This window comes from Sphaerodactylus townsendi, linkage group LG07 (genome assembly GCF_021028975.2).
Source record: "Sphaerodactylus townsendi isolate TG3544 linkage group LG07, MPM_Stown_v2.3, whole genome shotgun sequence".
In the NCBI taxonomy this organism is placed as follows: domain Eukaryota; kingdom Metazoa; phylum Chordata; class Lepidosauria; order Squamata; family Sphaerodactylidae; genus Sphaerodactylus; species Sphaerodactylus townsendi.
The window spans coordinates 54,238,735-54,265,671 of record NC_059431.1 but is presented as its reverse complement, the minus strand read 5'-3'; the positions used below and the strand labels follow the sequence as shown (position 1 = coordinate 54,265,671).

The 26,937-nt window shown below is 42.0% G+C and overlaps 1 protein-coding gene and 1 long non-coding RNA gene across 2 annotated transcripts in view; both read left to right on the top strand.

Annotated features, from left to right (window-relative positions):
- TMEM232 (transmembrane protein 232) overlaps nt 1-26,937 on the top strand; it is a 194,093-nt gene that overhangs the window by 135,047 nt on the left and 32,109 nt on the right. The window lies entirely within an intron of this gene.
- Nucleotides 11,084-25,162, top strand: LOC125436432. The gene is made up of 4 exons (XR_007245055.1): nt 11,084-11,288; nt 13,261-13,266; nt 16,401-16,407; nt 25,153-25,162. It is a non-coding gene; the product is annotated as an uncharacterized LOC125436432 (long non-coding RNA).

Below are 26,937 nucleotides of genomic sequence, written 5' to 3'. Positions count from 1 at the left end.
CTGAATTCCTTAACTTAAAAGTAATGTGTGATGGTATTGATCTTTCCTACAGCAAAGTTTATTTGTTTCAAAGGAATGAGGAGTGAATTCCATGCCTCACTTCTCTGTGCATTAAGTTAAATGCAGAGATTCTATAACCTGAATGTTGCACAGTATAGCCCTGTTCACATGATCCAGTGAATGATCCATACATCCTGGTTGTACATGCCAACACCTGTTTGTAAGAAAGAGCCACTGTGCATTCATTTTATAAGTGTCATTGGAGACCTGTACTTGTATAAATGTGCTTTCAATAACACATTCAACTATACAAACATTGAAAGTAGCATGAAAATTACTCAATTCATGTATAAACAAAAATTGTGACATGGATTGTATGTGCATTCACTGTAACTTCGGAAAAGGGCTTTTGAAATCCTCCCATTTAAAACTGCTCTAGCACAATCTTCACATGGCACTGATAGGTACTGAATAGTTCTCAGGATACGAGCTTTCAGATGCATCATAACTCCAACACCTGTAATAACCCAAATTTATGCTGAAACTATGTAACTGCTAGACATCTAAAGGCCAAAATGCAAGATACATGTGACACTAATCAGATTATGGGTGCCTAACCCAACTTGTAGTCAAACGTATGATTGAGCCGTCACTTTCAAAGTATTCCATTACACTGTTTGGCTTAGGAGCACTGGGGGGTGGGAGGAGGGGCTTCAGACTTTTCTCCCACACCATTTTCATCAGCAGAAACAGCCATGGTGGTTTTTTTGGGGTGTGTATGTGAGCATTTGTCCCTTACTTGGGCTTCATGTGTCCATCCCAAGAAGCCTGGAGTCTCTCCCTCCCCTCACAGTGTCTTCAAGCTGAACAGTGCAATGGAAGATTTTAAAGGGTCTTTAAAACCATACTTGTGACTACAAGTAAAATTGGGTACCCCAAATCATACTTGTGACTATAAGTAAGGTTGGGTACCCATGGCCCAACTCATGTCTCATGTATTGTGTTTTTGGCCTTAAAATTCCCCTTAAAAAGGAAGCAGATATTTCTGAAGTGGTCTTAACATTTTTACAGTCGTGTCAGTTTTAGCTTTATAATGCACTAGTCTTAAACACTTATAGCAGGCAATGTGTTCTTCTCATAAACATTCTGCTATTATAATCCCTTCTTTATAAATAGGAAAATTAAATCAAATGGACTTCTTCAATGCTTTCCTTGAAATCCATTACAGAGCTTGTATATGAATCCTAACTATACCTGTATTGTTGACAAATTACTGTAGCATCTGATGAGAACTCACATGTCTTCTGAATACATACCAGTAAGTGCTATTTAAGCTACCATATCTTTCTTGGGGGAATAGATCAAGGTATGCCAAGCACAACATATTTTCACTGCACTGATCATTTCTGGATCTTTCCATCCTTTTTGCAGCTCATCTATTTACCTGCCAGATAAGATTTAATACTTGTGTTATGCATAACTAGTATATTAAGCTTTTCCCAACTTGAACTTCAGTAATTCTTTCGGATTATTGTCAGTCCCTATTGTGAAAGTGTACTACTTTGTGAAACTATTCCACAATTGCTGTTACCTTCTCTCTGTATCAGCCACATCTACCTCTTACTGCCTAGCTAAAGGAACATTTTGTTGAGCCTCAGAGTAAATCTCTGACAATAATGCTCCATGGATCACAAACCTTTATTTAAAAAAACCTGCCTGTTTCCCTGTGTAAAAAATAAAAAAAATCCTAAACCAGATTTTCAAATTCAGAGACAAATGTGGTCTTAGTTCAAATGAATGTGTAGATAAGGTTCTCTATTTAAAGTAAAATTAAGTGTGAGTAATTAGACTTATGTGGTGCATGTAATGGATAGAGTACCAGGGCAAAATTCAGTCAGAGAATAAAAAGAGCATTATAAATTACAGTAAATCCTCAGAAAGGGGAAATTAACTTAAACAGCCTAAGGCTCTGATGCATTTAATTCTACTGTGTGATTCTTTATTTAGCTATGAAAAAAATTGGAATTATTTAAGAACATAAAAATTGCCTTCCTAGATAAACCAAAGTCCTTCTAATTCAGCATTGTGTTTTGAACAGCAGTTGGTCAATGATTGCCTTTGACATGGACTTCATATTGCCTCTAGGGACGAGCACTTTCTCCTGGTTCTGTTTCCTTTATTTTCCAGAATCTCTGTGTCCTGTATTCCACTGTTCTTTAAGTTTGGTTTAACTTTGAAGATTTCTACAATTAATTTTAGAACTGGATCTTGCAATTGGCAGCAATTTTAATTTTTTTCATCTCCCTGTTGTATTATTGATGTGCACATGTACATTGGTAAAACACTAAAAAAGAATCTACCCCTTTGATCTGACCATATATATGCATCAAGATTCTTCTTTGTGCTGTAGTTTACATAGGTAAAACATCACACAAGAAGAAACTTTATATAACTTATAATTGTACCAGTATTGCTGTTATTTATTTTAAACATTTATATGCCATCAACGCAAAATTCCCAGAGTAGCATTTTTCCAACATGTGCATGCATATCATTACTGTGGGAAGTGGTAATAATATGTATAAACTGAAATGCAAGCCCAAGTATACTGCATATGTTCACCACGTTCTACAGAGTGGAACAGGGACGTAGGTAAGGGGGGGTTCACGAGTTTAACCCCCCATTACATGTCCAGTGGGGGGGACAGCTGCATGCCCCTCCTGCCCCAGCTGTGCCTCCCACTGGGCCCAGGCAACCTCGTGGCGGCAGCGCGCACTGCTGCAAAAATGAGAGGTCAGTGTGTGGGGTGGAGGGTGCGTGCACAGCAGAACTAAGGGAAGCCACCCACACAGACAGCTGGCATCACACGCTTGCAAGCTGCAAGCCACTGGCTGGGGAAAGAACCTCTCACGAGAGCTCCCGGACTCAAAACATGCTTCGTGAGAGCCAAGAGGTGAGACTTTCTTTCCCTGGCTGGCTTGCTTGCAGCTTGCAAGTATGTGATGCCGGCTGCCTGTGTGGGTGGCTTCTCTTAGTTCTACTGCGCATGCGCCCCCTGCCTCCCCCAAGGGTGGGTGGGGGCATGGTCCTGCCCCCGAGCCCCACCCCCAAACCCACCCTATAAAAAAGCTATACATACGTCACTTGAATGGAGGTTTAAACAAACGGAGACTTTCTGGTGCTTCCCCTTCAGAAACATGGCCAGGTAATTTGGAATTTGAAAACCTGGGAAGAAATTAAAACAAGGAGAATAACTTCAGTTCTCTCCAGGATTGTAAATGGCCCAATGGCAGAACAGTTATCCATAAATTAATATTACAGGACAAAAAAAGTACATTCTTGATATTTCATTCAAAATTCAATTCATATGAAAGTCCATCTAAAAGATGAAGATTACCCACTTCTAAAGTGGGACGTCATTAAAAAGCTTTTCATAGTCCACAGACAGACATACTAGAGGAATATATTCCAGAGTACCAATATGCTTTTCTTGAGGGAAAGATGGCATTTTCAGCAGTGAGATTTTTCCTTCACATGTGCCCTGCCATTTCAAGTGGTATATATTTGCCACAAGGTGGCAACCTAAACCAATTACATTAGTTATGATTTTGTTCAGAAAATACACTGCTAAAATACACCAATCATATTTAGGCTTATATCTTTATGTCACAATTTGTACTTGGTAACATTCTTTGTTGTCAGGAAGTCAATATTTTAGCTAGTGGAAAATGCAAAATTCAGATCTCCTTTCAGCATTTATATATGTTAAAAAAGAAGGAAATGCCATAAAACAAAGGAATGCTGCTGCACTGATTTGGCAGATGAAATGGAATTTTAAATCCAGTGTAAGAACAAATGTTTTTGATGAAACATCTCAGATGCAAATCTGGTGACCCTACAGGTACACTGAAAAGCATAAGAACCCAGTCTGTAGAAGCTAGTATGTTCCTTCCCTGCTGTCTGCTGCTATATCGCCTGGCACCCAACATCACAACCAATGTGCCATTTTAGAGGTGGGGCCCTTATATCATAGACCCAATCTGAACCGGGACTCTCACAGCTGCTATGTAACAATAAAAGTGTCCAAGATCAGACCATCTCCCAGACCTACCTGGGGCACAGCAGGTAAACATGACCTCAGTCCCAACTAGGCTGACAACTGCTCCTATGACCTCCCTGGTGGCAAGAGGGTAAGCATCATTGGGGCAGGAAATGAATAACTCCTACACATCAGTGTGTGGCCCCTTTAAGAAACTACCCACAAAAGCTGCACCTGGGCCAGACTGACCAAGCTAGGCAAACAGGGACCAGATGTGGGAGGTTGGGGAGGTTGTTGGGCATGTGAGTGATTAAATATAGCCCATATAATGGATCAAATGGCAAGTGAGGGAAGAGGCTTTGGGAGAAAGAAATGAAGACTTCCCTCCCCTCCTTGTGTCTAGAACTTTGCCAGCCACAGAAACCATGAAGGTGGACAGAGAGAACTGAACAGTCATAATCCCTTTAAATTCCTATGAAAAGCCACACTAGAAACCAACTGACAAATCTCCCAGTGTGTTATGTGGTTTGACAAACAATAGAGCTACTTTATACCAAGTCCCACTATTTAGCAATCTGGTTTCATGTTGCCTGTTCTTCAAATGGCTCTTTAGAGACTCAGGCAGTAAGAAGTCTTTTTCAACACTTGTTATCCAAGGTTGTTTAATAGTTAAGTCATATGATGGTAGGCGGGGGCCATATGAGAGAAGGTGGGGGAGAGGTAGATATGCTCGCTCACCTTCTGACCTCCGACTTTCCCTATCGAGCGATAGTTGGCAGGGTTCAGAGACTCCGCCCGTCATTGGTGTTAATCAATGCCAGGAGTCCATAACTAATAAGACCACAGTTCTCGGGACTTTCGGGGACCTGCAGGTGGACCTGGCTTGTCCCTCCCGAGACCTGGAGTGCGTGAAGGGGAGACCCGTGTGCCAGCAGTCTGCGCCCAGGTTTCGTGTCTGCACCAGTCCACCGAACCTGCGGGGCCGGGGGGGGGTGGCGTGGCAATGTTCATCCCATTGATGCATCCCTTTTAGGGCAGCCCTGTCCCAGTCGATGGTCTAGAGTGTGTGACCTGGAGTGGATTTGGCCCAGGAGGTTAGCTGTTCTCCTGGTGTACCCGGTCGCCTGGCGCGCACCGGGGAGATAGCTGCCCGGCGGCTGCTGGAGTGGTGGCGGACTGAAATTGCGGTTCCCCTGAGCTTATTGTCTTGGGGACTTCAATGTCCATGTCGACTTGCTTACCGCCTCATGTTTCTACAATATTTCAGGACAATTGTCATCCTTAGTGACACTGGGCCTCTCAACAATTGAATTCTGGCCCCACACTCATGAGGCCGGACACGTGGACTTGGTCTTGGTGTGAGGTTAGTATGGTCATGTCCTCTATGGTGGTGCCGTCCCATTGATATACCCTGAAGGCCGGATGGGCGATGCCATAGCCCTGTCGGCGTGGTATTTTTTGTCATGTGAGGAGACTCATGGATCCTATTGGTTTCCTGAATTATGGGGACTCACAAAGACCACGGCACCCTTGATGAGCTGGTGGAGACTGGAATTCCCGTCTCTCCGATGCCATCCGGGGAGATTGCGCCAGCGTCCTCGCCCATTGCTGACTATTATGGTATACCGGGGCTCATGTGAAGCGGAACTTAGGCGACAGGCGGTGTGGAGGAAGAGTTAGGTGGCGGTGACCACGAACGCATCTTATAGGAGCGTTTATGAAGGCCTATGAGATGGCTGACGAAGAAGGGGAGGCGAGGAGTTTTCTTCTCCTCCTCCCACCGAGTCTGCTAGCTCTACTTCCAGCACAATTGTTCCATTATTATTGGGTCCTTGACCGCCATTGTCTAGAAGTCCTAAATTGTCAGTGGCTGGTAGCTGTGAGGCATTCATGAGCTTTTCGCCGGACAAGTCATGTGGCTCATGAATTTACCTGCCACCTTAGAGACAATAGCGAACTGGAGCTCCCTGCCGTCTTCTGGCCCATGTTTGGCCAGTTCTCCCCACAACTCTCGGAAGCCGCTGTTGACAGGGCCCCTGGCTGCTGTTAAGACCTACCTGTCCCTCTGGATCGTGCCCCTCCTGGCTTGTTAAAGTGTGCGAGGCCGGAGTTCGACCCCACCTGTTGAGTATCATCAATAGCTCCCTTGAGCAAGGAGTTTTCTGGTGGGTTGAAGGGGAGGGCAGTGGTCGCCCACTCTTAAAAGACCATCGTTAGATCCTGTGTATCTGGCCAATTGCAGCCCGTTTGAGATCTTCGTTTCAGGGAAGGTAGTGAGAGGGGAATGATGTTGGAGCAGCTTCGGGGTTTCTGGAGGACACATCGGCTGATCCCTTCAGTCCGGGTTCCGTGCTGGGCATGGGGCCGGAGACCGTTCTCGTCGCCGTCTGGATGTCGCTTACAACTAGACCGAAGCGGATGGTAGCTACTGGTTTGTTGGATCCTAACCTGGCGTTTGATGTGGTCGATCATGACCTTTTGACCCTGCCTGGCCACTTCCGGGGTGCGAGGCACTGTCCTTAAATGGTTGCCCACCGTTTCTCGGGACGGACAACAAGTGGTCGCGGGGATCAGCGTTGGAGGTGCTCACTTCATTGTGGGGTGCCTCAGGAAGCGCTGTTATCCCGCTATTCTTTATCTATGTCGACCCCTTGCTCAGTTGGTCGGGCTTTTGGGCTGGCGTGTCATAATGCGTGACACTCAGCTCATTCTGTATCGATGGAGGGAAGCTGACGCTACCCTCTCCAGCATTGTTTGGTGGCGGTGGCTGGTTGGTTGAAACAGAGCAGGCTGAAACTGAATCCAAAGGCGGAATCCTCTGGCTGGGGCCGAGTTGGGGATTTTCAGCCGCCCGGTTGTGGGAGGGGCTATATTAGCGCCAGCCTCTGTCAGCGTTTCTGGGGTCCACCTGGATTTGTCTCTTTCTATGGAGACCCAGGTGGCCATATAACCAGTCGGCGTTCTACCATCGTCAGGCCGGCGGCTGCTCCCTTCCTTTCCCAATGACCTATTACTGTGGTCCAATGCAACAGTCACCTCAGGTTAGACTGGCTGCAACTTCGCTCGCGGAGCCTTCCCTTAACGTGGTCCGGAAGTAAAAATGGTCCAGAATGCGGTATGCCACAGGGTGCCAGGGGAGAACATATTACCCCTGTGCTCCGCCGCGCACTGGTTACCAATTGAGTACCAGATGTTTCAAGGTGTTGGTGTTAACCTTTAGTGCTTAATGTGACCTGGGACCTCCGTTACCTCTTGGGACCGTCTTACCCCATATGTCCCGAATAGGCCTCTGCGTTCAGCAGAGAATGGCACCTGGTGATTCTACCGATGATCACATTGTGGCCTCCCACCCGGACTGAAGCCTTTGGCTCTGGCCCCTGCCTGGTGGAGCAGCTCTTCCATCAGCTGTCCAGACCCTGAGGATCTTACTGAGTTCACGCGGAGCCTGTAAGACTGAGCTGTTCCACCGAGACGCTTTGGGGGGGGTCCAGCTGTTGATAGGGGCCCCCTTCCTCCTTCTTCCTTCCTCCTCTTTTTTCTCCATTACGACATCATGGAGATCCTGCCACCCCTTTGTTTGGGGTTATGGGAATTAGTAGAGGCCGCCATCCTGAGTTAATTAATGCTGCATTTTAAATGGGGAAGGGTTTATTTTTATTCTTATTAGAGCTGTTTTAACTTATATTTATCGTATTTAAAATGTTATTGTGCTCTATCCATGTTGTACACCGCCTTGAGCCCTTTGGGGGAGGGCGGTTTATAAACCCAAATAATAAATAAATAAATAAATAAAATATAGTTAACTCTCTTTACTTACAGAAATGTACTGGGGAGAGGTTCTGGCTTCATTTTTAGGACAAGAATTAATAAACAAAAGATTCCTTTCTTTCCAGTTTGGAAATACTGGTGAAATTGTTTGTCATGTATGCCTTATGACTGACTGAAAGGGGAGAGGGTGAAGTGCCTTTGCCACATTATCATGAAGTATACTCATTAAGAACATAAGAAAACCGTGCTGGAAGTGGTTAATCAAGTCCAACATCCAGTCTCAAGTCTGTGGCCAACCAGTTCTTCTGGAGGTCCAACAATGGGGCACAGAGGCCAAGGCCTTACTCTGATGTTTATTCCTGGCTCTCAGATCCAAAGGTATGCTTCCTTTCCTGAGACATTTTAAATTTCTCAGGACACTTCTGACATAATGTAATTTAAGGATTTTACCTTTTATCCCAGAACTACTCCTGCAGCTTTCAGAGCTATTTGACAATCAGAATTCAGCAAGTTAAGTATTCCTTCACAGCATTTTCCTGAGCAAAGCATCACTGGGTTAATTTTTGTTGTGTTGTGCAGTTGTTACCCCTGCATGAGATTGACTTCTACAAGACAAATCATGAAAGTTTCCCACAATTGTCATGTATTCAAAAATTAGACTTTTAAAATCATTTAGACTAAAATGAAATATTAATAATTAAATATTAATGAAATATTAATAATTAAATGTTAATAATTAAAAATATTACTAGTCTAAACATGCTTACTCTGGTGTAGATTGTACTGAAATAATTTTACTTCTGAGTACATAAGTTTACCTTAGGATCAGAGTATTCATAGAAAATGTAGAGGTGTTTATATTTCAGAAGGCCGAACAAGTGAGCTTGCTCCTCCACCCCTTCCATTTTATTCCCCACTAGAGAGTGCTCAGCAGCACTGGTTATTCATGGAAAATCCAGAACTAGAGCTATGTGTACTTTGGAAAGCATGAGCTGTGGATGTTTCTAAGACATGTAAAGGCTTTATCTTCTGCTGTTGTTGTGCAGATGTGGCCCAATCCAGAAAAAAATTGTAAGGGAGTGGGAGGAGGGCAATCATGACAACTGCACACTATTCTGCAGATTACAGCAAAGGAGCAAACAAAAAAGTACACTGAAAGTCAGAAAAAACATTAAAGCAAAAGCCAATCAGTTGTAATAGAAGTTTAATAGAAAATTTCCTATGCATTTCATGGATCTTAAGGCAAATTTACAAAAAAGTACATAATTTATTTAGTAGTTAATTGGGCTCATATTATGTCTCCTTCTTATAACACAGGAACTATCTTATTCAGAGACATAATATGTATCCAATTAACCACTAAAGCTGTATATGTCTTTTTAGATTCTATTGAAGAGCACTTTGCAAACCATGCTGGGAATTTTCTTTGAAACTAATATTACATCATATTGACTTTTGCCTCACTATTTTTCTACATATGCAAGATCGGGGGCATTCTAAGAAAGTCAATTAAGATCTTCTTTTAAAAAGTCTAGTTAGTTCAGATATAGCTACAATCTTTTTTTGGGGGGGACATCACAGCTGATTTATGGTGACCATCATAGGGTTTTCAAGGCAAGAGACATTCAGAGGTGGTTTGCAATTGCCTGCCTCTGTATTGTGCCCCTGGTATTCCCATCCAAATACTTGCCAGAATCGACACTGAGAGTATGTGACTTGCCCCAGATCACCCAGCAGGTTTCCATAGCAGAATGAGGATTTGAACCTGGGTTTCCCAGATCCTAGTCTGACATATTAATCACTATCCCACCCTGGCTCTCTAGATACACTTTATGGTGAGCAATTAATGAACCCATGGCTGGCTCTACAATAAGGTGAAGCAAGATGGCAGTAGACTTTGATGGAAGGGTGGTAGTGGTAGATTCAGCCACCTTGCTGTATCACAATGGTTCTGCTCATCTTCCATTCATGAAGTGTTGAATAAACCTTCCTTCCTTCCTTCCTTCCTTCCTTCCTTCCTTCCTTCCTTCCTTCCTTCCTTCCTTCCTTCCTTCCTTCCTTCCTCCCTCCCTCCCTCCCTCCCTCCCTCCCTCTGGGTGTCTTAAAGACAGTACAGCAAGCCATGCATGTCTGATGGATGTTCATGAACTTAGGGAATGTGTGGCTTGCCGCATTGTCTTCTAAGAAGTCTGGGGAACGAACAAGGAAGGAGGTTTACATCTTGGATGGAGGCAAGGATGGTAAGAGGTGGCAGTCTGGGCAGGTGGGGTATGCAGAGGGAGGGATAGGCAGTGAGAGCTGGCAGTGACCCTTGTTGAAATTCTAGTCACATGGTTCAGCCCTAGGATACTGTTCTTTACTAGAATAAACTATTTGTTCCTATTTACTTCAATAGGATTAAGACTGTACCTTTAATTGGTGTTGCAGGTTTTTAAATTGGAATAATAGGAAGATGGATGCTTGCCAGCAGATCCAAGCCTTGCATTAAGTAAGGAGCATTCTGCTATCAATTAAGTCAGGTTCATAATATTTTGTTTATTCAGCGCTAGATCTAATCCCCAGCAGATACAGCTCTAGTTGACATTTCATTTTTGTATTTTAGATTTACATTTATCTTAATCTCTCTGAAAGATTAGGAGACTTGCATCTTGTGGCAGATCAATTATAGGGAGCACAGTGGAAGCAAATTAAGTTCACATCAGAACTCGTAAACAGAGAAGTTGTTGATTTTGCAACAAGATTTACCAGAATGGTTGTCTAATTTGCAGTCATTTATCATACCAGTAGGACAACAACAATAATAACCAATGTTGTTGTGTTTGCAATTCTTCAAATGCTAATGAACTACTAAATAACAGAGGAATTAATGGAAAAGACCTGTTAGGTAAAATGATTCCTATTCTGGATCAGTAGAACTTACCATAAGAGAGACCAGTCTTCACTTCAAGTCCTTAGGAAATGCCCTTTCATTGGTCTTCTTGAGACAGATCATGGCCTGGTCTGCATGTGATGTGGTCATAGAATGGACTGTGTCCATTCAGAGTGCAGGGAAGTGTTGCTATTTTAAATGTTCTTCCATTAAAAAAACAGCCTATGGGTAAAAAACTAGTGCATCAAAAATAATTGTACTATCCCAGTGATGGCGAACCTTTTAGAGACTGAGTGCCAGTGGCAGAGCGAAGGGAAACTGCACCTGGGGCATGCGTGTGCCCTGTGCCCCTTTCACGCCCCAGCCCTGCCCTGGAATGCCCCCAGAATGTCCCAAAGCACCTCGCCCCAAAACACCCTCGCCACACCCCCGCAGGGGCACACACCCAGTACGTCATGAACCCCTTGCCCCCTTGGTGCTAAGCCACTGCCAAGTGCCCAAAATGGGGCGACAGCTCACGTGCCCACGAAGAGGGCTCTGAGTGCCACCTCTGGCACCCGTGCCATAGGTTCACCACCACTGTTCTATCCCAATCCACTCGTTGCTTTGTTAGTTGTGTTTGCACGTGCTCTGCAGGCCATTGTTGAAATAGACAGTCAAGTTAGAAGTATAAGTTGGTTATAAATAACACTTTTAAAAAATCATTCCATTCAGAACAGATGAATTGGGCAAATTTAGTAAGTTCAGCCATCAAATAAGTTTGCCATAATATTTGCAGCATCTGTAATAGCTGCATGAGTTGCATGCTGCTGCTGAACTGGGATAGCACTGACATCTGCATCATTACATTTATTTTTATAGTGTAACCTAGAAAGTGAGAGCTGATACTTATGTTATACCTGATACATATGCATACACCTGCTTATATTAGTGATCTTCTTGCCTGAGAAATATAATATAAAAAATGAGGACTTTTGCAAGTTTGCTATGAACTGAACTTTTTCTCATTGAAGAAGACGAGCTGTGCAATTATTTTTGAACAGTTTGAGGATAAATAACTGGCAAACCAAGCCAAAGGAATTAGACATTCCCTTCCTCATGCTCCCTAGATAATTTTGCATTTTTCTTCATCTGCAACCAAAGAAACTCAAGTGCTATATTCATTAAAGTTCTCTTTTTCCTGACACGTGAGTTTTAATCAATGGCAGAGGGCTGAATTTCTCAAACTTCCTATTCCCATAGTGAATTTACCTCACCAGCCTGCCACTATATTAATTGAAAATATAAATCATGACTCTTTATGCTTGTGTGGCTGTATGAAGGTCCCCCCCCCTTAAACATAATGTATTATACATAAATATTAGTGAATAAATCACCAAACTTGAATCTTAACTATGTTTCCACTAAAAATAAAAAGATGCCAAAATCATAGCATTCTGGATAACCTGAGGTATTGATTTAGGTATTCTTTTTTTAATTTTAGCATTCTGGTTTTATTTTTAAATGGAGCTTTTAATTGTACAGTTTTTGCTTTGCAGCCTTACTCGGACCCTGAATTTATGAATATTGTGTGTTCCTCTTATTACTAGTATTGTCCAGAAAAAAAAAGACAGACAAAAAGAGGGCTCCTAGCTTTTCTTTTCCAAGGCTAATAACAGCATGGGTTACCAACCCTCAGATAAGGCCTGGGGAGCTCCCAGAATTACAACTGATCTTTAGACTACAGAGACCAGTTTACTCTGGAAAAAAAATGGCTACACCCTGTGATCCCCAGGTACAGTTTTCCAAATATCCAAGGATTTCCCAGTTGGGAATTGGCAAATCTAGTTTTGTACTGGTGGTTGTTTTTGATTAGCAAAACTGCACAAGTAAAAGGTTAAACCTTAAGAAGAACATAAGAAAGAGCCTGCTGGATCAGACCAGAGTCCATCTAGTCCAGCACTCTGCTACTCGCAGTGGCCCACCAGATGCCTTTGGGAGCTCACATGCAGGATGTGAAAGCAATGGCCTTCTGCTGCTGCTGCTGCTGCTACTCCTGAGCACCTGGTCTGCTAAGGCATTTGCAATCTCAGATCAAGGAGGATCAAGATTGGTAGCCGTACATCGACTTCTCCTCTATACATCTGTCCAAGCCCCCTTTAAAGCTATCCAGGTTAGTGGCCATCACCACCTCTTGTGGCAGCATATTCCAAACACCAACTATGCGTTGTATGAGGAAATATTTCCTTTTATTAGTCCTAATTCTTTCCCCAGCATTTTCAATGTATGCCTCCTGGTTCTAGTATTGTGAGAAAGAGAGAAAAGTTTCTCTCTGTCAACATTTTCTACCCCATGCCTAATTTTATAGACTTCAATCATATCCCCCTCAAACATCTCCTCTCCCAACTAAAGAATCCCAAATGCTGCAGCCTCTCCTCATCCTCATTGCCTTTCTCTGCACTTTTTCTAACTCTTTGAAATCCTTTTTGAGATGTGGTGACCAGAACTGAACACAGTACTCCAAGTGCGGTCGCACCACGGCTTTATATAAGGACATGACAATCCTTGCAGTTTTATTATCAACTCCTTTCCTAATTATCCCCAGCATAGAGTTTGCCTTTTTCACGGCTGCCATGCATTGAGTTGACATTCCCATGGAACTCAACTAAGATGCTCAAATCCCTTTCCTGGTCTGTGACTGATAGCACTGACCCCTGTAGCGTGTATGTGAAGTTTGGATGTGCATCACTTTGCATTTTGCTACATTGAACTGCATTTGCCATTTCTTAGCCCACTCACCTAATTTATAAAGGTTCGCTTGGAGCTCTTCACAAACTTTTGTGGTTCTCACCATCCTACATAATGTGCTATCATCTGCAAACTTGGCCACCATGCTACCCCTCCCTACTTCCGGGTCATTTATGAATAGGTTAAAGAGCACTGGTCCCAAAATGCATCCTTGGGGGACACCACTCCCTACATCACTCCATTGTGAGAACTTCCCATTTACACCCATCCTTTGCTTCCATAAACAGGAAGCAAAGTTTTTAAACCATAGGAGGACTACCCCTCTTAATCCTTGGCCGTTTCCGCACGGCCAAAAGCAGCGACGCGATGACGTCGCAAATTGCGACGCATCCCAAAAAAAGCGTTCACACAGACAGGCGGAGCTGCGGGCGTCCGCAGTATGATATGTGACGGATCGCAGCCGCAGGCGCTGCGGGCGTCTCGTGATATTAAGCCTGCGCGAGAAACCGTGCAGGCCAGACGCCATTTTGGACGAGCAGCTCCGTGGCGGCTGTTAGCGCGAGTCGCGAAGTCGATCGCGTCACATGGGGGAAAAGAGTGGTTTAAAGCGTTTGCTGAATGCGTCTTAGCGCCCGGTTTGGCGTTTTCGCGTGACTGCGCTCCGCGCTCTTGGCGTGCGGTGGCTCTCGGCTCTGGCGCTTCCTTTTTCGTTGAAGCGGCGTCATATTTTGCCCGTGCAGAGCTTAATCCTTGATTGCTGAGTTTTCTCAATAGCCTCTGGTGAGGAACTTCGTCAAAAGCCTTTTGGAAATCCAAGTAGACAATGTCCACTGGTTCCCCCTTATCCACGTGCCTGTTTACACCCTCAAAGATCTCTAGTAAGGACTTGCCTCTGAAAAAGCCGCAATGTGCTGATTCCACCCCAGAACTGTCTAACAGCCTATCTAGATGAAGCATGATATCCGCAACTTTCGCACCAGGCAGGCAAGTCACCATGTGGTCATCATGCCTCTCACAAACCCAACTCTCTACATTCATAATGATCAAATTGCCTGCTATGGGGAGCCTCCCACCTCCCCAAGGGATGATTCAAATATTAAACTTTTAATGAGTACCTCCCCCTTGAGCTTTCCGTACCTTGTACTATCCCTCAAGATCAGAGGTGGGATCCAGCAGGTTCTCACAGGTTCCTGAGAGTAGGTTACTAATTATTTGTGTGTGCCGAGAGGGGGTTACTAATTGGTGATTAAAAACACATTGTTAAAAGATTAAAAGATTTGGCTTTGAGAAAAGCTCTCCAAAAAGAAAAACCAGAGCTCAGTAAGTGCTGTCTGTCCCACTTCTCCTTTCCCTGCTACTCCTCTCCTCTCCCCACTCCTCTGCTCTTCTCCTCTTTTCCGCTACTCCTCTCTCCAGCTTCCAGAGAATGGAATAAGGGGTCTAGCCAACTGAACTCAGCGGGACATTCTCCCAAGTAAATGTACATAGGCATGCAGTGACAGGCTGAGTTTTTATGTACACTTATGAAGAGGAAGATGTGGTGTGGCTTATTTTTGAGTAAACTTGTTCAGGGTAGTACTGCAGAGGTGCAATCCTACATAGTGGTCATGGCAACCAGGTACCATTCTGATAGTAATATTTACTTCCATTTAAATATGTTTAGGGTTGTGATTTAATATATGTAGCAGTATATATGGAAATATGTTATGGATTATTTACTAACAGGACCATATGGAAAATTTACTAACAGGACCATAGGGAAAATTCTGAGAAGTACATAACTTTAAGAAAATGTGAATTGAGAGAAAAAGGCACATCATGTTCAAGCTAATTCTATGACCATTATTATATAGTAGGTAAAACTTGTAATCTTTATTTGTAGATAATGGACATTAATTTGAAAGAGTTAAATTCTTTGTTTAATGTTATTTGTTGATCTGGGATTACAGAGGAACCATTATCATTTATTTAATTTTCTAACAACCCTGCTTGATTTTTAGTTAGCTTGGCTAATTACTTTGAAATCTACAGAATGCATTTCTTTCTGTCATATCACAGTCAGCCATTCCTCTCATGTCATTATATTTTTTTACCATGTAACTAATGACTTCTCCATACAAGCTTCTTATAACCAAATGGTAATTGCAAAATCAGTTTTGGATGGTATTGGAGCAGACCATACAGATTCAAACACTCATTTGTAATCTCATTAAGAAGGTCAGGGAGGCACTTGAGAAGATGGCTGATGTTGTCAACCTTTGCCCAGCTTCCTTTTCTCTTCTTTCTGAGCAGGTTGTGTCTTTTGAATCATAGTCCAGCTGGCCAAAACAGCTGGAGGGTTCTCTTTACCTTCTGCCTCCTCTTTTCTTGTTGGGTTGCCACATTTTCACCAGCAACATTCCTATTCTTCCAAACACTGCCTGATAGTTAGAAATTCAGCATGTTTTTTCTCCATCACTTCATTCTGTTTGTTATAGTGTGCTGATTCCTGCAAGAAAAAGCTGTACTTGCTTTTTGCAATATTTTACTGTGAGTACTCAGAATGACCTGAAGTTTTCTTCAAAACTACATACAAAATTGCAAAAAGAGTGCAAATAAGATAAAAGAAGCAGTGTTGGCCCATCACTGACCATAACTATTTTGGGATGATTATTTTATGATTAATGTACCAAACAGTAAGGTATGCAACTTGTGACAACTCTCAAAAATAGTACCACCAGGCCCCACCCCAAACAACATGGAGATTTCTAAATCCTTGGAACACTCCCTAAGTATGCAGGAAATATATGAATTTTATCACATTTGTAAATGTTGTCTGAGTTGGCTCCAGGGAGTATTTTAGTTGAAAGCTGCTAAGAAAGGGTGGGGGAAAGTGAGGAATGGAAGTTGTCCTGCTAACACAAGTGTTTGTAGAATCCCAGAAAAGATGATATGAGTGAGGAGTTCCCAAATAATTTATCAGTTCCTCCATGATTCCTTGTGGGTTCTCCCAGCTAGTTTTTGAGTAACGAGTGTCTAAACATGCAGAGGAGAAATAGACGCATGCACTCACAATGTAGGGTTTTTTGAACACTTGAGGGACTTTCTATCCATGTAGAAAAACATAACTTTGTAAATTAAGATAAGAAAAGTCTCGCAACAACAACGTATGAAAACTGAGTGTATTTGTTGCCCTCTTAATACTGCGTGGAGCTATGAGAAGATTGTGATGGGTCCTATTAGTTAACCCTTTCTCCTCAATTGTTCATGGATGCCCAAACATTTACAAATTGGCTTCTCTTGAAGTCCATTAAAATAAATTCAAGGGATCTCCACGTTCAACAGTATTGTGATATTTTGCAAAAGAAGATATATTAAGGGATATCCCATTCAATAGAAGGCAGGCGGGAGTACCCCAAATAGCAATTTCTAGCAAGGTTTCATTTAATTTCTAGCAATTAAGATTCAAAAGGTTCTATGCATCTAGCCGAAATTGAAAGTGATCACCTATCTTCCCATGCAGCCAGGATCTGTGAACATCACTTGATTTTAACATTCAAAATTAAAGCAGCTGTCTTATTAAATAATAATGAACCATTCATTAAAATCTGTGTGATAACAGTCAGCAGGTGCATATTAATAAACACTGAAAGCAGAACTTTATTATAGTGGGTAAAGTTGCAATGCTACCCAAAAAAGGTCTGAGCATATGCTTGTGCTTATAAAATTCTGAAGTCTAAGCAATGATTATAAACTATTGAAGAGAAAACAAACCATATTGCTTTTTATACTTCTTTTCTTTGACAAAACTTTGTAGTAAATATTTTATTCTTAAATCTTTGTTTACAAAGAATATCAAAAAACATTTGCCAGGCATAATAAAAATATAGAGACTATTATTTTGACATTTTAAGAATATGATCAAGTTTGCATTATCTGTTACCTTGACTTTCTTTGAATGCTTAGCATGCTTTATAAAATAATGTGCAGTGGTTTCATCTGTGTTTTTTAAAATTCTGTATATCTATCTCCCGTGACATTACTTCTTCACCAAGAGGGCTGATTTTTGCACAGAAGAAGAATCAATTATATTCTCATATTCACTTAGAGGTAAACACATTCATTTTATTTTTAACTAAAATATTTTTATCTGTCAAATGCAGCTGTCAGAAGACACTGTTGGCCTGCTTTTCAAACTGCAAGGATGGGTCCATAAGCATCCTCAGGCTCTTAATCTGCTTTGCAAATGCTGACTCCACTACATTCACCACCAGAATGGTTTCAGGTTTTGGAAGGCCCTGTGAAAAGAGTGCTCATTTCTGTCCTGCCCATCAGAATGCCCCTGCTTGGGCGCCTGTTCCCTCCAAGCCTCCCACCATCCATGCTCCCAGCCACATTGATCCCACACATACCATTCCACCAGGAGCACTTCATAGTTTTATGACCAGGAGTGTTGGTTGAAACAAAGGTTTGTGAGGATGTAAGTGTGGGGAGGAAGGGCATACAAGTGAATGGCAGAGGGCACAGATGAGAGGGCAGTAGCAGAGGGCCAAGGGTCCCAGCAACTGCCCCAACTTCAGGCTATGCAAGCCCCATCCATCCCAAGTGGATCCACTTCACACTTCCTGAAAAGCATTTTAAACTGTTTTGTCCTGCATAGAACTGAATAAAAAGCATCACTGAATAAATAAGGCCCTCACATCCCCATTCAGGACAGCCAGTCAACTTTCCTCTCAGGCACTAAAGAGAGAGGCTTTTATTTCCCCACCACTACAGCCAACCTGTATGCCTTTTACCTGGGTGTTGCTGCTTGGGTCAGAAAGTAGCCAGTTTGTCTGGGAGAGAGAGAATATTCCCCTCCCCTGCTTCAAGCCAGCCAGCCAGCCAGCCAGCCAGCCAGCCAGGGTACTGCTTTTTGGGACAGAAAGCAACCAGTTGGCTGTGGGAGGGGGCACTTCAGGGTGTGCTTTGGACTAACATTGGGGAGACTAACAGTGGGGAGAAGGCAGTGGTGGGATTCAATTAATTTAACAACCAGTTCTGGTAGTGAGATTCAAATAATTTAACAACAGGTTGTTTACAAGCACCATTTTTACAACCGATTCTGCCGAAGTGGGGAGAACCTGCTGAATCCCACCACTGGGAGAAGGGCTTTATTCCCTCCCACCTTTCAAGCCAGCATGCATACATTTGTCCCAGATGCTGCTGCTTGGAACAGAAAGTAGCTGGATGGCTTAACCTAGATTACAGTACAATGAGGATGGGAGAACTGGGTATATTCCTTTGAGCTCCATGGAGAAAAGGAAAATGTAATACTTAATACACAGATACAACCATTGTGATATGAAGGGCCTGGGAGCAAAAGGCTCCCAGATATCAAGTAAATCCAGTATAGATGTGTATAGATGCACATCATGTTCAAACAAGAATATGTCTACCCAGGATGATCCTCTGAAGAGAATTTAGCACTGCTGTTGTTGCACGTACTATTGACTTCTAGGAAGGTTCAGAATGTTCTGGGTTACAGCTAAATTCTTTGGATGGCAAATCTTTTGTGAGGCAAATTCTTCCTATTCTGTTAGTTTCCTCGCAGTGTTCTCAAGATAAGGAGGTTCTGCAAAGTTTTTTTTGTTATTGGTATTATTCTTGATCTCTACTACATCAGATTCTGAACTGCCTGCCTAGTTGTGTACTAGCTTGGCAAGGCCTTCAGTTTGCATAGTTTCGCTGCTTACTTACAGGACTAAACCTCAAACATTGCTTCCAGAGCACTTTATGTTTACAATTGACAGTCTGATGCTCTTTCACAGGTTATTGTGCTTATTTGCATGATATTACCGGGTGTTGCCATTCATATTGACAGCAAACTAGAAAACCATTCTTAGTGAGTCATGCTGTTTATGGGGTTACGTGCATGAGGGGAAATCACTTTTTGTTCAGCACCCAAATCAATGGCTGATTTTTCCTTCAAACAGATATTCTGTTTTCAGGGGATGTAGGTTGAAGTAAAGGGGTGATACCTTCAGTAGTCCCCTTTGGTATAAGGTGCCTTTGACAGCTCATAGGAATAATGCTTTCTTTCACATTCTATGAAATGTAGCCTCAATAGATGACCAAAAGTGGATGTGCTTTTTATAATTCTTATTGTCATATGGAGATAGATAGCTTAATTTAAGTACAGAATTATTAGTTCTTTATATCACTTGAAAGTGGAATACACAATTGAATTTTAGTTTTGTATTGAACAAAGCTCTCTTAAATGAAAGTAATGGGAAGATTTGTCTCTGGAAGAAGGGTGGATAAGGCATTCAAATATGTTCTTTCGAAACATATACTCATTTCATTTATTTCTGTTTAAAATAGTGGTAATTTTCTTAGAAGAACCATGGGTTCCTCTAAAGTACAGTGCCACTATTTTAAACAGATGTAACTGAAATGAGTGGAACATATTTCCAAAGAACGTATTTGAATGCCTCATCCACCCTTCTTTATATATCTGTACTTAAAGTCTTAATAAAGTCTTTAAAACAGCAGAAGAACCATGATAGTTCTACATTGTCCCTACACTCCAAGGAGGAAAGGCAAATTGAATGAAAGAGAAATCTAAAACAAAGTCATGCAGTAAAGGGTAGGTCATGTAACAAGCTGAGAAAGATTCTTGGAGATACAATCTGTCCTGCCATTCATGTTCCATTTTAGAAAAAGATCAATCAAATCGGGGATGGGAGGGAAATATTGAAGCATGCCCCTTCCTCTTTTGGCTGAGCTGCAGCAATGAAAGGCTCTTGTTTATGTTGGACATCAGTTTAAGAACAGGATGGGAGTTCCGCAGTCCGATGGGCAAGTTGGGAGTCTCAAACCTGCCGAGAGCCACAGGTTCCTGTCATGGCAATACATGGTGCCATGCTGCTCTCCCTCCCTTCTGCAACCAGCGTGTGATGCTGGGGCGCCTTTGGCTTGGGCTGGCTCTGCCTGCCCAGTTTTGAATTTATTGCAGTTGGGAAAGGACCAGCCATTTCCCCCACCATCACGCACTCCCTCCACCACGCCTCCCCCTCCTTCCCCCCTCTGGCAGCCCCGGGGTTTAACCCCTCAGAGTCAAGACGCAGATTCGCAGGAAAGAAGCAAATGAGAGTGAGTGAGCTGTAAAGAGGAGATAGACCGGGAAGGATGCTCAGAAAGTGGAAGCTAGCAGCACCATGCTTGGCAAACAATGGGCGAATCTAAAGGGGAGCCAGTTTTCTCTCCACAGCAAGCTTGGATGATATGATGCTATGGAGGGTTGTGCTTGCCTGAGTACAAAAGTGGTCCTTCCAAAAATTATTTTACTTTAGCAGAAATCTCCCTCCATGAAATGGTTTTGTAGTTTAGCTTTAATGTAGTAAGGGGATTTGTCAGGACAAATGTCTGATCTACAAAATCTAAATGACAGGTGTCATATGACCACCTCTTTATGACAGCCTCTTTCTGGAGCTAATTGGAAAGGTTTTCTGATTGGTTGATGAAATGCATATAATGCAGCAGTGTGCTATGTACTGTGAGACTCTTGTCTTCTCGTCGTCTGGCGAAGCACTTTGTCAGAGAGAGCAACATTGCTGTGAACCTAATAAAGAAGGACCCCTTCTGGGAAGCTGATAAAGCTGTGTGCGTCTCAGTTCCTGCTGTGTGTTCCAGTGTGAGTGTTGCGCATCCCTGCTATCTGGGGTGTGAACCCTGCTTCAGTACTGCACCCCTCATTATCTATTTCCTTCACACTAAACTTTCCTTCTTAGTGCCCATCTACTCTAAATTTTAATATAAGAGCCTAAACTCTCTCCCATAGAAATCCACAGGAATCTCTTTACAGAATTTTCAGGGAATTAGATGAAATTCATTGATACAAAGATTGATTTTCAAAGAAAAGAAGAGAAGGAAGCTTGTGCAGCATTTCCATTGATTTTCAAAGAGAGCTAGCAGCTTAAGTGTCATTTTTGATTAGGAAAATCTGTCCCAAAGGAAATAAGCACACATCTTTTCAAGATGCTCTTTTAGAACCTCTTTGTCTGGAATCCTTTAAAAAAAAAAAAAAAAAAAGCTTGTTCAGCCTCCAAACAAGAAACAGATTCATTTGCAAATAATCCCTTTGGATATTGAGTAAGGCTGCTCGTGAGTAGTCATACGATTTATATGCAAATACATACTTAAGTAGATAGCGCATGACAATGATGTTAACATACAAAAAGCATATATTTGCATTTTGAAGGAAACTATATCTATTTTCCAAGATTTTTTTGAAATGGAAAAGTCCAAAAGTAATACACAACCTGTGGCAACAGCTATTCATGCCTCAAGGCTTGCACATCAGTTCCTGCATTCTTTTATTCCTTAGTAGATAAGCATAGTATTTTTAATCCTCTGAGTTATGAAGACAAATTCAAACCATGAAGAAATTGATGGCTGAGAAAAATTACCAGAACAAGTAGCTCCTCTGCTCATGCCTCTGAAGACGTCAGGTATAGATGTGGGCAAAATGTTAGGAGCAAAAACTACCAGATCGTGACCACACAGCCCGGAAAACCCACAACAGCCAGTTGATTCTGGCCATGAAAGCCTTCGATGAGATAGAAATATTGTATCCTGAATTAAGTCCAGGCGTGCTTAGAATGAAATGTTTCATCACACATTTAAAGAAGGGAAAGCATTTCGGCTTTTTGAGAGTTACTGAATGATGCAGACCTTGCAGTGAAAGTTTAAGCCCTTTCTTTATTTCAGGTGTGATTTTTGTTCGCTGTTTTGCAGCCTGAAATCATGCATTTTGGGGAGAGATTTGGAGAAGTTGGATGGTTGCTCACAAGTAGAGGATTGAGGCAGTACACGGGAGCAATTTATCAAGCAGTGCTGCAGCCTAACCATCCAATCCCAAATTCATTGCAAGCCCTAAGAAAATGAGTGGAGGTTTAAGAGCGGCAGAGCTTGTGGGGTTGTGCCTGTAGTTATTATGCAGAATTATTATTTATTATGCCTGCCCAACAAAGCTGAAAATGAGGTTATTGTATAAGCATTTGTTTAGCACATTTTAGTCCATTAATCAGAACACTACACAGAGTAAAATTTGTGTCAGCTAATCATATTTCTTAGTGACTAATAATTCATCATGCTATAGGTTTGGGTTTTTTAACAATGAAAAAAAAAACCCTAGTCCATTTGAGACCTGATTATTTGTGACAATATATTATGCACTTACATTTTTGAAATTCCTGGGTTTTTTTTTCTTTTTTTCTTTGGTTTTGTGTTGCTAACTAGCTTGAATAGAAATTAAATTTGTGCTTTCTTTTTTGAAACACATTGGAGATCAAGTCCCACTCCACATAGATGATTGCACCAGTTGCTTGGTTCCAAAGTTTCCATCAGACCACATTTACAGTTGTCACTATAGCAGTAACATCATGAGAACTAGTGGCTGGACTAGGATCTGGGAGATCCAGGTTTGAATCCTCATTCTGTATAGAAGGTTGCTGGGAGACCTTAGGTCAGTCATTATCTATTTTGGTGTAACCCACCTTAAAGAATAGTTTTTGTGAGGGAAAAATGGAGGAGGTGATAATGATGTTGTGAACCAGGTTTGCCATTTGCCCACTCAGGCAAACCTTTCTGCTTGCTCCCATTTCCTGCCTTCAATGATTTGAGGAAAAGTAAAAGTGACATTACACTGTCAAACCTCTGCATTGAAGTGACACTACATCCTCCTCATTCTCTATGGTCTTTACCATAGGGACTAGGGAAATTCCTATAGTATATTATGGAGGATGTGACATCACATTGTCTGATATTCCACCTTCCTTGCACACTGCCTCCCAAATCTCCCAGCATATGCCAGTGCAGGGCAGGCAACTCCATGTGAAATACTTTGAGTCCCACTGGGGAGAAAACTGGACTACTAATATCTAAATAGAAGATGACTTCAGGAAGGAAGACTGGTAAGATTTGTTCTGCATCAGAATATGGCTCTGGTTTGAAGAAATCTATTGTCATGTGGTTACAGCTTACGTCCAGAGCAAAGTATTTCCTAAATGGTAGGTTTGTAGATTTATTTATTCCAAAACATTTTTCCCACCACTCAGTCAAAAAGTTCATGTTAAAATGTAAAGTCTTGGAAAAAGCAACGCTTCCTAGAAACTTTAGTTGCTTGGAAATCTTGATGGTAGCAGTGTTCTGTTTTTATGTGAACACACTGGTTTACTAGAAAGAGCACTTGCAGAAACAGAAGCAATAAAGGCCTTCATACTCATTACTGCTGTTACTGCATATGTTACTGCTGTTGACATCAAGGGCAGGCAGCTTAATTTGTGCTGTTTTGTAAACAGATATTGATGAAAACTGTGCAAAGAAAATGAAAAAGATTGAGATAATGGTACACAATACCAAACATTCAGTCTGAAATCTATTTGGCTATCTATGTTTTGATTAAAAGAAACTCATTTGTCTCACTCAGCAAGGGGCAAAATTGAATGTTCACATTACTGCAAGTGCATAGAGCTGCAAAGCATTAAAGAATGTAGAAAATAGGCAGGCCAATTCCACAGTTCATCTAAAATGGAGGCAGCAAGGATCCCTTCAGCAGCACACAAAATATTGGGCACAAATTGAGGAGGAAACTTACCAGAAAGTTTAATGGTCGGGTAGAAAAAGCCCTTTTTCTCCTCTGATGCTTGTGTTGACAAAAAAAATGAGAGACAGCTTTTTTAAAGATGTCCAGAGGATGTCTTATTTATGCTGTTTGGACAAGTCACCTCTTTTTAAAAATGCCTTCCAGATGACTTATTTGTGCTGTGCAGAATGGACCCATATCATCCTGTGGGGAGGAAGGTAAAACATAGCAACAACTATGGCATCTCATGTTGCAAAATGAGTGCAATTGCCTTATGGCTTTCAATTGATTTCATGGTTAATTGTTAGCTATGATTATGTCAGCCACTGCTGTCATAACTTTACACTGGAAAGGAAAGTGGGACCAAGCATTGAGAGGGAAGGAACTGAGTTCTGAGCTCTACTCACTGTTTCATTTTTTTGTGATGACAGCATAGTAGTAACACCAATTTAAAGTTGCTATGCAACTGTAACTTTACCACATCATAATAACTTGAGGATATAGCAGCACAGAAGAGTTAGTGGCAATCCTATTCTTGTTCAGGGAGAACTCAAGGTTACTGAACGCTGTAAAATGTCTTAGAGTTCACAAAGCAAAAGGCTAAATATCCATGTTTTTGTGTCAGAAAGTTTAAATGGTTTTGCAGTAAGCAAAGGCACCATTTTGATAAGGACATTCTCCACTAAAGTGAGTGCAAGACCCTGAGAATTGATTCTCTCCAAGTATCAGTAAATCTCTAACCCACTGCTCAGGTGAAATGTATCTCTGAAGTGGCAATGTACAAAATGTATCTCTGAAGTGGCAATGGAAGCTTCTTGCTCTGGAAAGTGCAACTCAAGAAACTGCAAATTCTTGCAAGCTTCATATTATTTACTCAGTTGTACCCTGCCTTTTTCTGAATGGAACCCAAAGCATTTACATCATTCATCTCTCATGTATTTTATATTCACAACAACACTGTGAAGGAACATTATGCTGACAGTGTATGACTGGCCTGAGATTAGCCAGCAAAATTCTATTACATGGTGAGGATTTGAACCCAGTTCTTCCAAGTCTCAGTCCCACAAACTGATTACTATGCCATGCTGGAGCAAGTGCTCTTCATAGTTTCTAAGATTTCTGAAAGATCCTGGTATCTGCTAGCAGATGTGTAATGAGGGGGGAACAAGGGAGAAGAAGCCCCAGGTGCCACTTGTGTGGGTCACATGGGGGGGGGCATTTGGCTGCATGTCCTCATAGAAGTGAGGAGTTGTGACCACCGCCACCAAACCACATCTCACCCCAGAGGGTGAAAAGTGGCAGAGCTCCCCTACATACGAGTGGATGGACCACCCCTTTGTGAAGTGGCCAGCTTGAGCTTAGCATCGGCCTGCCACAGGAAGTCATGCTGCAGGGCTGGTTCTCAGGATTGGGCTGCACAGCTGATATATCACTGGCAATAAGAAATGGTGTTTGTCTGCAGCCATGTTTAGCCAGAACTAAGACTCAAAAGCTCATACTCTAAAGATCTTATTGGTCTCTAAAGTGCTACCAGATCTAACTGTTCTACTGCAGACCAAAATGGCTGCCCTCTGAAACTGCCCACAATGGGACTTATTTCTCTGTAAGCAGCTTTAGGAGTGTGACTTGCTCAGAAACATGCCCTACTGAGGTCTCATTCCCAAGTGTGCATACAAAAGTTTGGAGCCTTAAGGGGAAATGGGATGGTTATTGGAGAGCAAGTGGAAGTGAAACCTTTAACTTTATACTCTTGCTATTGGACATTTTGGGGTAATTGCTGATATGGTTACCAACCTCCAGGTGGGGCCTGGAGTTCTAGAATTACATCAGATCTTTAGATGACAGAGATCATTCCCCTGAGGAAAATGGCAACATTGAAGAATGGATTATATGGTATACCATGATGTTGTTAAAAAACTGAAGTCCTTCCCTAGCCACTGTTTCCAAATCTCCAGGAATTTCCCAAACTGGAGTTGGTAACACTACTGGGTAGCCACTGGGGGAGCTGCTGAACTAGATGGAAAAGGGTTTAACAGCTTTGATTGTACTGTTAATTACATAGGGCATGGTGTTTTTTCAAGTGAATTTCAAGTGCAAGGGTTTTTACACAGGCAATGCTTATGGTTAATTGATCAGAACTACCTACTTGCATTCCAGTTCTGATACTGTCTTGGGCAAAGAAATGTAAAACTTCCAGAAACAGTGAAGACATGTGAGAAAACATTTTAAGGCTCTTTATTTTGGGAGGGGTGGAAATGTTGGGGAAATGTGATGACTGTTCAATGATTTTCTTTTTATCAATTCCCAATTGTTTAATGCCTTTATAACATAAAATTCATCAGTTATAACATGGGCTGTTTCTGCACAAAGCATTTAGAATGTTTGCCAAATGTTTTGAAAATGTTTTGTCCACATAGCCGTGAAAAATAAAGCATTTCAGCTGAAAACACTCCCTTTTTAATGCCCGCCCCCAGACCTATCTTCAAAGCTACTGAGACTCAATCTGTGCAGCCTTGCCCATATGGATGTCATAATCTTTGTAGCATCGAATCTACCTCCCACAAAATTTTTAAAAAGGAAAAATGGTACGATTTCATAATTGGCAGGCAAAAATGAGTTATTAGTGCACAGCAATGATGGAAATGGCAGGCAGCCATGATGCCAGAGACAAAACTTCAGCAAATGGCAGACATCACAGAAGATCACTGAAGCAGCAGAAAATGGCAGGTGGCAGAGAAATAAAAATGAGAACTTAAAAATTAGGCAGGAGAAATTAAATGTTTCCTGATCTCCACACATCAAGAAGGAAATATATTAAAAACATTTTGGGGGAAAAGATCGCTAGTTTAGCACATCCAAATAAAATGTTTTGTGGGTGAAATAAAACATTTCTAAAACTTTTTGGGCTAAAGGCTGTGTGAAGCTCCT